Raw genomic sequence first — 13432 nt, 5'->3', positions numbered from 1 at the left:
ATTTTTTTAATATATAAGATTCTTAAAATCAGTACCGACCCAATAGACTGAGCTTCGTCTCTTTAGTGATAACTATTCAAGCCAAAACAAAAACCAAGCGATGTCAAGGTTCTGCTTATACCTGACAGATTCAGGTTGCTTCCAGAAGGTCACTCAGAATTTCCAAGCTAGCGGCCACAATTTTCTCCCGTGTGACAGGGATTTCGGAATATCTGAAGCTTTAACGAAACATGACCACAGTTTTGATGTTTATGAATAACTGACATGACGGTTTAATATATTTACTGTTCATGAGGTTACATCATCTGACATAGTTTAAGATTTTGAAACATGGCAAAATAGGTTGTACAAAAAATCGTGTATATCATAAAACGGAAAAACACTGATAAGAAGGAGAAAATGTACTTCAGATTAGTACTCTCTTTATTTTCATTTGTAAACCTAAGTTAAAAGGATGTGTTAAAGCGTACCCTACAATAAATAGATAGACAAAAGCGGATACTCTCTCCCCACCTTCTGTTAAGGCTTACCAAGGTCGAGTGCCAATAAAAACTGCAAAGATGGAAGATATTGAAAAACTGAGAGCCTACATTACAGACGAGCATCGGGAATTTTACGAAGAAATTTGTGACTGGCCAACTGATGACAGACAATAGATTACCAGTGGCTTCGAGGTTGAAGGAAATGGTGATCCAAAAAGAAATATGAACTCAAATCTACATCTTTGATTTTTTTTCCTGTTTTAAACTCATTTTACGATCTTTTTAATAAATTGTAAAAATTGTATTACAATGAAAATAACATTTTTTACTTGAAATTTAATGGTTTCTTATCTCCTAGCAACTTAATTATTTTAAGAGGGCGATAGTTTTAGAGCTATATAACTAAATTATAGATAAAGATACAAGTGTAAAATCCTGAATCCTGTTGTAAATTGAATTTCTTAACAAGTCGACATTTTTTTAAAGATATTTTAAGTGAAATATTTTGATTTAAACAGTTTTTCTAGTTTTCCCAAGGGCCCTTTCACACCAAACGAATCCGAATCAATCAGAATCACTCCGAATCAATTGAATCTGATTGACCAAGATTCGGCTTCGAGCGCATCTGGTTCAATTAGGTTTGATTCGAGGTCGCACTTGATTCAACCTGTCAGATTCCTCGTCCGGTCAGTCTTGAATCAATCAGTCAATAAAAATCACAGCAACAGAAATCTCAATCTTCCGTGTGGAAGAAAATTGGCGAAGAATTAAACATTCCAGGTAAGAATTATTCAGGTTGATTCAGCTGGTGTGAAAGAGTGGAGATGACGAATCAGATTCAACTTGATTCGGATTCGTTGGGTGTGTAAGGGGCCTAAGGTTTACTTTCTTGGACTCACACCCATTTAAAAGAACCGATTACTTAGTTTTCATATTTCTTTCTTATTATCGATGTGACTTTTGCCATGGAATTTGATTTGTATGAGAACAAGTAATAATAGTTGTAAAAAGCATATACATAGAGCATATGTTGAGTTCACTGATGACGAAGATTTTATAGACCTATTAGAACTAGAACTGTTTCCAAGGGCTTCACGGAATTTAAGAAACAGAAAAAATCGTTCCTTTAAATATGATCAGGAAAAATTTATAGCTCGATTTCGATTAACTGATCAATTTATAATTGCGGACATAAGGAAAAATATGAAGAACATAAGAGATAAGTAACTGTACTAAAAACATTTTACTTATCTCTCAATATCTTTCATCTTTGCAGGATTCATGCAATTCCCAATGAGGAAAATGTATAATATCTTTGAGATATATAGTTACGGAATCAACACTACAGGCACAGGTGTTATAATGTATAGGATTCGTTACAAACTCTGGAAACCTGGGTGTATATTACATATTTAAATTGTTATCGGTATTGATAAGTTCAGAGCAAGCGGAATAATGGAGAAAGTATTAACTTTTATAGCAAGACTTCGTCCTGAAATGATTAAAATAAACGAGAAAGAACAGCAGCTCCAAAAGTTTCAATAAGAATTTTACTGTATAAGCCGTTTTCCTTTGTGTATAGGTGCAATAGATTGCAATTACGTGATAATTTTATCTGCCGAAGGAAATAATGCGGAAATTTTTTATATGAGACCGACATGAGCCTCAAATCTATATAGATGTAAATAAAGCAGCAACTATCGAAAAAACTGTATTACATAAATGAGGTGATAATTTGTTAGACTTAAATTATATTATTGATAAATAAATAATTCATTCTATTCTTATGAATATTTATAGCGGACGGAGCCAAACCTGGTGAATAAGGGGAGTGTTCTATTAATTCAAACCCTAAATCACAAATTTTTTGCATAGCAACATGAGATTTGTGTGCAGGGGCGTTGTCCTGCAAAAACAAAACACCTTTGGATAGCTTTGCGCGTTTTTATCAATATCAATCATAATTACTCCAAGGCAATCCCGAAAAACAGAAACAAGAACTTTTCAAGCATGTTTTTGGACACAAAACTTCTTAGGTCTTGGAGAACCAGAGTGACGCCACTCCATCGATTGTTGTTTTGTTTCTGGATCGTAGAAATGTACCCAAGTCTTATTCATAGTCACAATTCGGTTTAAGAAGTATACATCGTTTTCAAATCGAGCACAGATCGAACGCGATGCTTCTACCCTTGCACGCTTTTGAACAACATTCAAACATTTGGGGATGCAATTTTGCTCATGACCAAATTGACGTGAACTATATGATGAACGCGTTCGTATGAAATATTCAGTGCTTCAGATATTCGTTTTAGCCTAATTCGACGGTCTGATAAAATCATGTCATGAACTGCATCGATATTTTCGGGGGCTGACACAGAAACTGGCCTTCCCGATCGGTCATCATCTTCAATGGAAAATTTACCTCTTTTGAAGCTTGTAGTCCAATTTTTTACGGTCGCATACGAAGGACATTGATCACCATTATTATTAAGCATATCTTCCTAAATGTGCTTACCTCTTAACCCTTTTAAATACAGGTATTTGATGATGGCTCGATACTCCAATTTTTCGATTTTCACAATTTCGGTGGACATCTTTTTTCTTTTAATCTATTGCGTAGCTCTGGTTTACTTTTTTGACGTCAAACTTAACACTGACACTTCTAATAAGTTATTGTTCGTTGCTATGGAAACGCAATATTTTGTTTATGCATGGAGCTGTTCTAGGCTAGCTATATATCAATACATCCTCGTATCATCAAATTAAATCACTGAATTTATTTAAGGAATATTTGGATATAAACGTTGAGATATTTAGTTTTCTTGAAGTTCTTCCATTGGTGTTAGGTTTGGAGCTTCATTTTCATTTTCTCCATGTTTTTTGCTGACGTTTCAGTTTCAGCCTTAATTCTACGTGTTATAAACCTGATACCAACTGCAAGATGTGAAATATGACTCAAATAAGAACGAAAATACTACATATGTTAATGAAAAGAATTATATTCTACATCATTTTACTAGAAGAATAGTTATTTCATCGATGCAATACTCACTTCTGTGTTACTAGCTACAGTTAAGTAGAAAACTTGGAATATATGGTAATTATGAATAAAAATAGTTTGAATTGATAAGATTCGATTAATTTTCATAAGGCTTCCCTAGTACACAGTGACAAAGTTCAAAAATTTCAGCATAACATATATTTAGCTTCATGTGATCGTTTAAATTTTAGAAGGAAATCCACTTTCCTTCTAAAAAGTATAATAATAATCATCATAATTTCTCATAATTGTGAGGTTGAAGCTGTAATATTATTCCAAATAATGACGTTTCATGAAAAAATTATATCATTTGCAAGTAGAATGTACTTACCTTAATAGGCTTGCTTTCGCAGGTGCGTTGGCAGGTGGATACCAAGATATAAAATCGATATTTCCAATTTCAAAGGGTATAGAGTGAGGAACAATTTTTTTATGGTTTCGATTACTTCTACCGGATTAATGACAATAACGCTTGGGTTGACTATTATCAAATAAATGTTATGCTTGTTCAGTAAATTTAAATGAGAAATTATTGCATGTAAAATCACATTTACTTATTCAATGAGATAAAATCTCTCATTCGTCCGAAAAAAATTTCCAGTTCAAGGATTCGATATTGCAGCAATTTTTTTACCAACTACTTTGACATGTAACAGAAAGCATTATTAATTTTTCTTATACAGAATTAAATTGTTTAAAAAATATCATTGTCTTCCTTTATCGTTGTCTATTAGGTTAATTATTATTTCGCTTGTGGTTCATTCTTTTTAGAATCTATAATTTCAGTATGACCAGTATTTTATGTCATCGCTTCCGATCTAGTAACTTCTTCAGTGTTTTCTAGTGGTGTGATTCAGGTTTCCTAAAATGGTTCTCCTAGTTTAAAAATAGGATATAGCAATGAAGTATAATTCACTAATGACAAATTGTTAAGTTGAGAAAAAAGAACTATGCCTACTCCAAACATGATGAGATAATTGGAGAATTATTTGTTGAGGACATAATAGGATTCAAAATACAGACTCTTATGATGTACTCGAAACAATTTCCCAAAACAAAAAATAGCGTTCATGATTGAGTCGCCATCTAAATGAGAAATAATTTCAGTTGCTAACGTTTAGAAAAACCACTAGTGTATTTTTTTAAGAGCGAACCTCGTGATCAACGAATGACATAGTAAATGCTTCTGTAGTTACTACTAATCAGGATATAATTACTTATGTACCACAAATTTTAAAAATAGTTTACTGGCGTTTCTAGGAACCGTTAGTTTTTGCAGATTTTTGTGTTCTTTACTCAACTTCTCTTCAAAATATGGTAATTTTCAAATGATGAGGAAAACTGGATGATATTAGAACAGGAAAAATGATGCTGTTCAGAAATAAAATCCTTTCACAATTATATCTTAATTTTTAAAAAATTCAAAGTTATGCTCATAACGTCACCTGCGTTTTGTTGAGGTAAATCAACATAGAATTAAATTTTCTTAACGCAATATACTGCCTAGCTTCTAGGGTAACACAAGGATCAGTTATTGGTGCATTATTATTTTAAATGGTTGAAACTTTTATATATAGAGTGAGTTTTATGTATGGAACGCCTCAATTATCTCGAAAACTTATGATACGTTTGGTATTATGGTGGTATATAAATTGTTGTAAAATCTTTCCTTTTTCCGGAAAAAAAAGAACTTTGTTATTTCGAATAGATCAACCTGTATATTTTTTGCTTTTCGAAATCCTTGAGTAATACTTATTATTTTCCATCAGATGCTTCCTATACCTAAATGCTATAAATTCGGAGTTATAGCTGAATCTTTAGATGTTTGTGTCCTGTTAGAAGACGACCACACTTGAGTACTGGACAAATATCCAGGGAACTTGATATTTCGTCGGTAATGAAAATTTTACGTGATAATAAATTCCATCCATAGAAAGTAACGTTGGTTCAAGAGTTGTCAGATGACGATTATGATAGACGTGCCGAGTTTGCAGACCTAATGATGGAAAATTTTACAATCAAAACGATTCAAATTTCTTAAGTAATGTTATGTTAAATCGGCATAATAGTAGATCTCTCTCTCTTCTAGCCGTTTTCTATCCTTTGGATATAGGCCTCTCTCATATTTTTCCAGTTTTCCCTGTTCTGTGCCACTTGGTACCAGTTAAGTCCGGCTGTTCTCTTGATATCATCATACCATCTTTGTTGTGGTCTGCCGGTGCTTCTTTTCTCCCCCCAAGGTCTCCATCTTGTTATTTTTCCGCTCCAGTTGGTGTTATTTCGAGCAACATGTCCGGCCCAGTTCCATTTAAGACTACCTATTCGCCTCACTATGTCCTCGATTTTGGTTCTATTTCTTATCCACTCATTGGTTTTATGGTCTTTAAGCGTTATTCCTATCATTTTCCGTTCTATTGATCTTTGATGTACCTTTAATTTATTCAAGATTTTCTTTGTTAGGACCCATGTTTCACATCCGTAGGTTGTTACTGGGAGAATGCATTCCATGTAAACCTTGGTTTTTAGTTTGAGGGGTAGGTTGGAGTTGAAGACGTGTCGCATCTTCCCGTAGGCCGCCCATCCTAGATGTATTCTGTGGTTAATTTCAAGTTCTTGATTGGTTTTACCCAATGTTAATTCTTGACCTAGGTAGATATAAGAGTTCACTTTCTTTATCTGTTGTCCTCGCACATTTATACTCTCTTTGTTTGTCCGTTGGTTTGTCATGAATTTGGTTTTAGAAATGTTCATTTCTAGGCCTACTTTTCTTGCTTCTTGTTGTAGTTCTATAAGCATGTATTCTAATTCTTCACTGTTTGGGGCAAAAATGGCAATGTCATCGGCAAATCTTAGGTTACTTAGTTTTTCTCCCGATATATCAATTCCTCTGTCTTCCCAATGTAGGCTCTTAAAAACGTCTTCTAGCACCAGTGTAAACAATTTGGGTGACACAATGTCTCCTTGTCTAACGCCTCTTTTAATTATGATTTCCTCAGTGTCTTCATATAGCCTTACTTTCATTTTTGAGTTGTCGTTTAGTGTCTGTATAATGTCAATATATCGTTGGTCTATTCTTGCATTTTTCATTGACCTGATAATTGCCCAAAATTCAACTGTGTCGAAGGCCTTTCTAAAATCTATGAAGGCAATCCATAATGGGATGTTATATTCCGTTACTTTTTCGTTCAGTGTCCTTACGGTGTGGAGATGTTCTATTGTACTCATGCCTTTTCTGAAGCCCGCCTGCTCATAGGGTTGGTATGCGTCGAGTTTGAATTCAAGGCGGTTTGCTATTATTCTCATAAAAAGCTTGTAGATCTGTGATAGCAGGCTGATTGGTCTATAGTTTTCTAGGTTGCTTGGATCACCTTTCTTATATATCAGTATGACTATCGCGGTGTTCCAATCCTGTGGTATTCTTCCCTCGGTTAGGCATGTATTAAATAATGATTTAAGCTCTCTTATCAGTAGGCTTCCACCTTCCTTCAACATTTCCGGTATGATGTTATCGTCACCTGCCGCCTTTCCGTTTTTTAGTTGATTTAAAGCTTTTACAATTTCTTCCTCTTCAATCTCAGGTAGATCCTCGGAGCCAACGTTACATATCCTGTTTTTATGGTCACTGTTTGCTTTTCTAACATCCTCATTGTCTATTTTGGACTCGTACAGACCTGTGTAGAACTTCTCTGTTACCTTGAGTATCTCTCTTCGATCTTCTGTTATGTTACCTTGTCCGTCTCTCAATTTGATCATTTCTTTTTTATGTGCGTTTTCTTTTTTAAAGATGTTCAGACCTCTGTTTTGCTGTATCAACTCCTCTATTCGATTTTCTTGATACTTTCGTATGTCCTGCTTGGCCATTTTCCTTGCTGTTTTGTTTAGTTCGGCATACTCTACTGTATTCCTTTTGTTGTCTTTAATGAGCTCTCTCCTTCTTTCCAGTAGCTGTTTGGTTTGTGTTGTAAACTTTTCTATTCTTTTAGTTTTTGATGATACTAAACTTGTAGTTGTTTCTTTCAGTTCTTTTACCAGTCTATTGTTTGTTTCGTCCAAGCTCTCGTGTGATGATGTTGTTTCCTTTGTTAGTCGTTCTGTCAATCTTTTGCTATATATTGACTTGTTGTCTCTTATTGTATCAGGATCTATACGGTATTGCGTGCTGTTGAATTTTTTTGCTCTTTCCAATTTTGTGTTTAATACGATCCTGCACCGGACTAATCTGTGGTCGCTGCCCGTATTAAAGGAATTAAGAACGTCAACTTCTTGGACGATATGTTTATTTGGTGTCAGCACGTAGTCTATTTCGTTTTTTGTAATTCCATCCGGGCTGGCCCAGGTCCATTTTTTGTGAGGTCTTTTTTTGAAAAACGTATTCATTATGTATAGTTGTTCTTTTTCCAGGAAATTTGCAAGCATCGTCCCTCTTTCATTTCGTTTCCCCAGTCCAAATTGTCCAACATACTGTGAGCTATTACACTGCTCTCCTATTCTTGCGTTGAAGTCTCCTATTATCAGCGTGTATCTTGTCTTATTTTCTGTTAGGCTCTGTGTGATTTCATCATACAGCACCTCGATCTCTTCGTCCTCATGACTACTTGTTGGGGCATAGATTTGAACGACTTTAATTGTTATATTGGAGTTAATCTTAAGTGTTATGTATATTACTCTATCTGATATGGTTTTAAGTATTTGAAGATTTGGGGAGATTCGTTTGTTGATAAGAAAACCCACACCACCCAAACTATTATCTTCTCTTCCTTTGTAGAATAGGATATGTCCTGATCTTAGTCTAATGGATTCTTCACCTCTTCTCCTTGTTTCTGATATTCCCAGAATATCCCAGTTTATTCTGTCCAGTTCGTACTGTAGTTCCGTTAACCTTTCCTCATTTCCAATTGACCTAGCGTTATAAGTTGCAATGTGAAGTTGGCAGCCTTGTTTTACCCAGGGATTCTTAGCACCCCCTGCTCTACGACTGGTCTGACCGCTACCTTGGCCAGGGTCGTTCGAGCCGCTAGGCACTGGGGGCCATTGTTTTTGGTATGTCTTCATATGAGAGGGGTTTAGCCATAAAACACCACGTTGGCCAGACGTCTTGGTGAGTGTAGGTTCAGCCGCCCCTAACCTGGGGAGCCGTCGCTGTTTGCAGCCGCCCACTCTGGGTCAGACGCTGCAGATTTTTCCTGTTGGTCCACGGGGCGTATTTGATTTCCGCCCTACCACCCATATCTGGGAAGCATTCCCCTATCCGCCACCCGGGGACGCGCTCTCTAGGAGTTACAGGCTCTCCCGAGAGATAATAGTAGATACTGTTCAAGTATTAACCCTAGCCATGAATTCCTTAGACTATTTCCTGTAGGGTCACTTAAAAACATCGTCTTTACTGTATGTTTTCTAAAATTCGTAGCTTTTCTACTTAACAAATGTGGATCTCCTTCTAACATTACACAAACGTTTGAAGATTTGTCTTCAAATGTTGTAGGATTTCTGCGCCTTATTTGGATAAATATTTTACTCCGTTAAACTTGTTACTAACTCACTCACACGAGACCTTGTTACGAGTTTTGTATTAGCACATAAATTATTAGAGAATATTCAAATTAAACGAGTTTATTGAATCTTAGCAATCTAAATATACATTTATTTGTTGTAACTTTGGTGGAGATACTGTAAATGTAGTTATTACTCCGAAATTATGGCATTCAGGTATAGAAAATATTATATGAAAAATAATCAGTATTTCTTACGGATTTTCAAAAACACACAATATATAGGGTGATCCACTTGAATTAACAAAGTTCTTCATTTATTCGGAAAAAGGAAGCAGCGCATGTAATATATTTAAGCAAAGAGAAAAAATGCACATCCTTTTGAGTTTTATCCATTTCTCAGGTTCGAAAACAAAGAGAAACACGAATATAAATTCAAAAAAAATAATGAATGAAAAAGCAATTGTTAGTATTGCTTATCTATTTTTCTAACAAAATTCTTTGTAAACGCAGAAAATTCACTCCTCAAACCACGAGGTAGTCTGCTGTCAATGGCTATCGAATATAAAATAAATGATATAACTGCATCTTTAGAATTTAATTTTTTATACATGGTTTATACCTTGGTAACATCTAAATATGTTTCTATCAACCATTAATTCAACCTTAGGTTGTGGGCTGATGAGTATATTAAAAAAATGTCTGAATTCAGATATATTCTGGGGGGCGGTAGTAAATTCGGCCAGATAGCAGATAGATGACTTTTTGGTGTGGTAAATTGGGCCAAAGAAATTTGCAAAACAATTTATAAAATCGGCCAGTTTTTAGGATGCTATTTTAAATCCAGAAAAACTGAATCGGTTTTAAAAAAGAAAAAATTGAAGTATACAAATGCCAGCTAGGTAAATTTAAACTCATTCCCATAAAAATTTACAAATTCATACAAATACAACAAAATTTGAGAAGTTTGATAATGAAATATATCTAGCCTAACCAAAACATGTATTAAAATGTAAATTAGAATGTACTGATTTAGTGAAAGCATTGGCATTCTCTGTTTTCGGATACCTAACTGTCTGTACTAAGGTACCTTTGACACATTTTGACCGAATTCACCAGTCAATTTAAAACGACATTTGTGGAACCTCAGACTAGGTAATTAATTTGGTCGAATTTACATCCCCCGCTTCTGGGAATATGCTCCTACTATCAACTCATATTTATCTGATCATCAATATTGCAGAAATTGAATTTCCAGGCAATTTACTACAGGAAAAACTATCTTAATTTCATTAAAAAATTAATATACCATTAGAAACGTGATAGTGGTTGACCGAAATCGGTTTACCAGTTTCTCGTTTCGAGTGGAAACGAAAAGGGATGGTTTAAAACGATAATAATGCCGACCACTCCCACGTTTGTTGTGGAAAATTTAATTCCATATACGAGTAGACATAGCATATAGCACAGTGATTTATACACACATATTGTTACAGAATGAAATTTGTATCCCTATCAAAAGATGACTTAGTCATAGAATCAATTTTCTGCATTCACATTCCATTATCTGGAATGATTGTTGAGTAGCAATCCAAAAAAGAAATAAGCTTGAAATGTATTTGTCAATAAGCTCAAATTAAATATTGAGCTAGTGGAATAATGTCCGCCATTCATTGGCGAAGTGAGTACAGGTAGTTATCTCAAGTGGCATGATAAAGGTTGTACGAAAGACGTGTCGAGTAGCTGTCGTTATTTGAATTTGTAGGGCGTAACTGAATTTAGTTGGAACAAAGCGTCACTAAGAATCGATAATGGATTTATATATAATTAATTATATTATGTAATTATTTGAAGGGTGCTTATTGAGGCAATGAGATATATAAATGAAGCTCACAATAGACTAAGATATTGCTGAAGAGTGCGAGCCTATAATTAATTACATCAAAATCTGACAAAAAACATATTTTTGTCCCTGCCGTCAAACATTAGCGAGAATAATTTATGGACTGTGAAACAAACATGTACAGGGAGACACGAATTATGGTGCCAAAAGAGGCTATTCTATTTATAAAAAGTAGCTCCACCGTTAACGTACTGCAATATTCACTTCTGAGATTTCGACTTTAAGTTTTACCAACAAAAAATGCAATACTCAATCTGTTCTTCTCAGTAGAAATACCGACCCTCATCGTATAAGAATGGAAAAACTTCTGTCTTCTTAGAATAATACTATTTCGCTTACTTCAAAGAGTAAAACAACCTTTCCTGCTCCTTTCCCCCGACCACCAAATACTCCAAATTAATATGAGTAGAAGAATATTCATTTCACTTCCATCATCACTTCCAAACCGAATCCTCTTTTCAAAAACCAAGTTTCAAATCCACTTCCATTTCATCAACCACAGATGTTAATCCCCAATCTGTCTATGAGCCACCTAAGACTCACACTCAGCGAAAACCCCACAGAAGTCACGATGCATCTCATGAACTCAAAATAATTGGATTTTTGGATTGGATTAAGCCTGGCGGTCAATCAGATTCTAAGCATTCTCTGAGGCTGTAGTGCAAAGTACTTCTTAATCTACATCTTTCTCTAATCTTAAGATTTTGGGGATTGTCCGAATTATATAGTAAAAACTAGCAATTTTACCAATCTGTCTTGTAGTACATGATATTTTCATATCTTTATGCATGCCATATAGATCCTGACTAACTTTTTGTTAATATAAAGTTGATGTTTTTTAAAAGCCGTCTGGTGTTATTCACTCATTCTATTGTGTACATAACCGAAGCTATATCTCATTGTTTCACCGTTATGGCCCATTTTCAGCACCATTATTCTGATTTATGTCTCTTGTGATGACTCAAAATTGTAATATTATAGGCAGAGTTAACGACTGATACCAAGATCAATATTTTTAAATTTGATTTTCCACTTCAACCTAAAGATAAAGACATTAGAAAAATATTAAATTTTGTTATATAAAAAAATCAGTTGATTCTTTGGAACAATTATAATTATATAATAACTAGCGGACCCGACACACGTTGTTTTACCTTGTAAATTATTTCTTGGAAACATTTTTCGCTTAATAGAAATAACTAATTAACTATATGTAGGTGGGGATCACTCACATTTGAATCGTCAAAAATCATTCATTCTCGGGACCAAGATATTTCTCACTTCTAGTAAGATAAATGGTACAAATATCAGATCAAATAAAGTTATATTAATTTAAATATTTTTCATTGATTTATAGATAGGTAATTTCGAGATTTCATGAGAATTACCAATGAAAGTTTGAATAGGACATTTCACACAGTAACCAATTCTAATAAGATTATATGTAAGCAAACATTTCAAATATTTTAAATGTTAAATATTTTGATGTAACATGAACAAATTGCTTAACTAAAATTAGCTCCAGTCTTCGATAAAAACAATCTTTTATTGCCCATACATTATATTCGGTATAAATAAAATGAAAGAATTTATGTACACATGGTTTATTATACCTTTGTTGAAAAAACAATTGGGGTTTCAGAGCATTTATTTTTGTTCGGTAACTGTTTGGTAAGTTCCATTGTCTTTATCTATAATCGAGAGCACTAATTTCACGTATGTTTAAGAAATGATTCTGAATAAAGATGTAATTCACTACCAAATGCTGGGAGTTACAAATAAAAGAAATATTAATTGGTATCAGTTTTCAATAACTTTCCTAGCCTCTCCTTTTAAATTGAAGTTTATCTAGCTTTTAAGGATTATATAATACATTGGAATTTTGAAATTCTTCAAATTTGACTAATTTTAGCGAAAAATTCAGATTAAAATCAAAATTTAATGGAACAATTAACAAATGTCATGTCTTGTAATTAGGCAAAGTATGAGAAGTTTTCTCCTTCCGAACGTACACCCTCTAAACAGCTAACATTTTTAATGAAATATTCTTCACACCTCCTCTTTTTGTCATCGTTTGAAGAATTTTAATTGATGTAAACAAAATCACATTTAATAAGATGAGATGATTCATATGAAAGTCCACTGACTAGACATCCTAATTTGTCTCTTATAAAATAGGTTTTCCTTTCCCTAAGTGAATATTTTATAGCCCCAATAAATCCCAAAATAAATAGTCTCCAATAATCTTGTCTATTCTTGACTGAGTGAGGATCACATGATATTATACCAATTGGAATATTTGAATCAGATACATTTACATGTCAGGAAGAAATATGTTCATTGATGGTAACAAGAATAAAATAAGTAACATTGTTTTATAAATAAGGTTCTGAGAACACAATTCAACCTCACATATTTTACCAAGATGAAACTTTGATTTGTTAACACCAATGATTGACTTGTTCACTCAGTTATCACGTAAATTTTATTTGTGGTATAAATCCCATGTAATAACGCA

The sequence above is a fragment of the Diorhabda sublineata genome, chromosome 9 (genome assembly GCF_026230105.1).
Source record: "Diorhabda sublineata isolate icDioSubl1.1 chromosome 9, icDioSubl1.1, whole genome shotgun sequence".
Taxonomy (NCBI): domain Eukaryota; kingdom Metazoa; phylum Arthropoda; class Insecta; order Coleoptera; family Chrysomelidae; genus Diorhabda; species Diorhabda sublineata.
The sequence above is the reverse complement of the archived record's forward strand: the minus strand, read 5'-3'. Positions refer to the sequence as shown.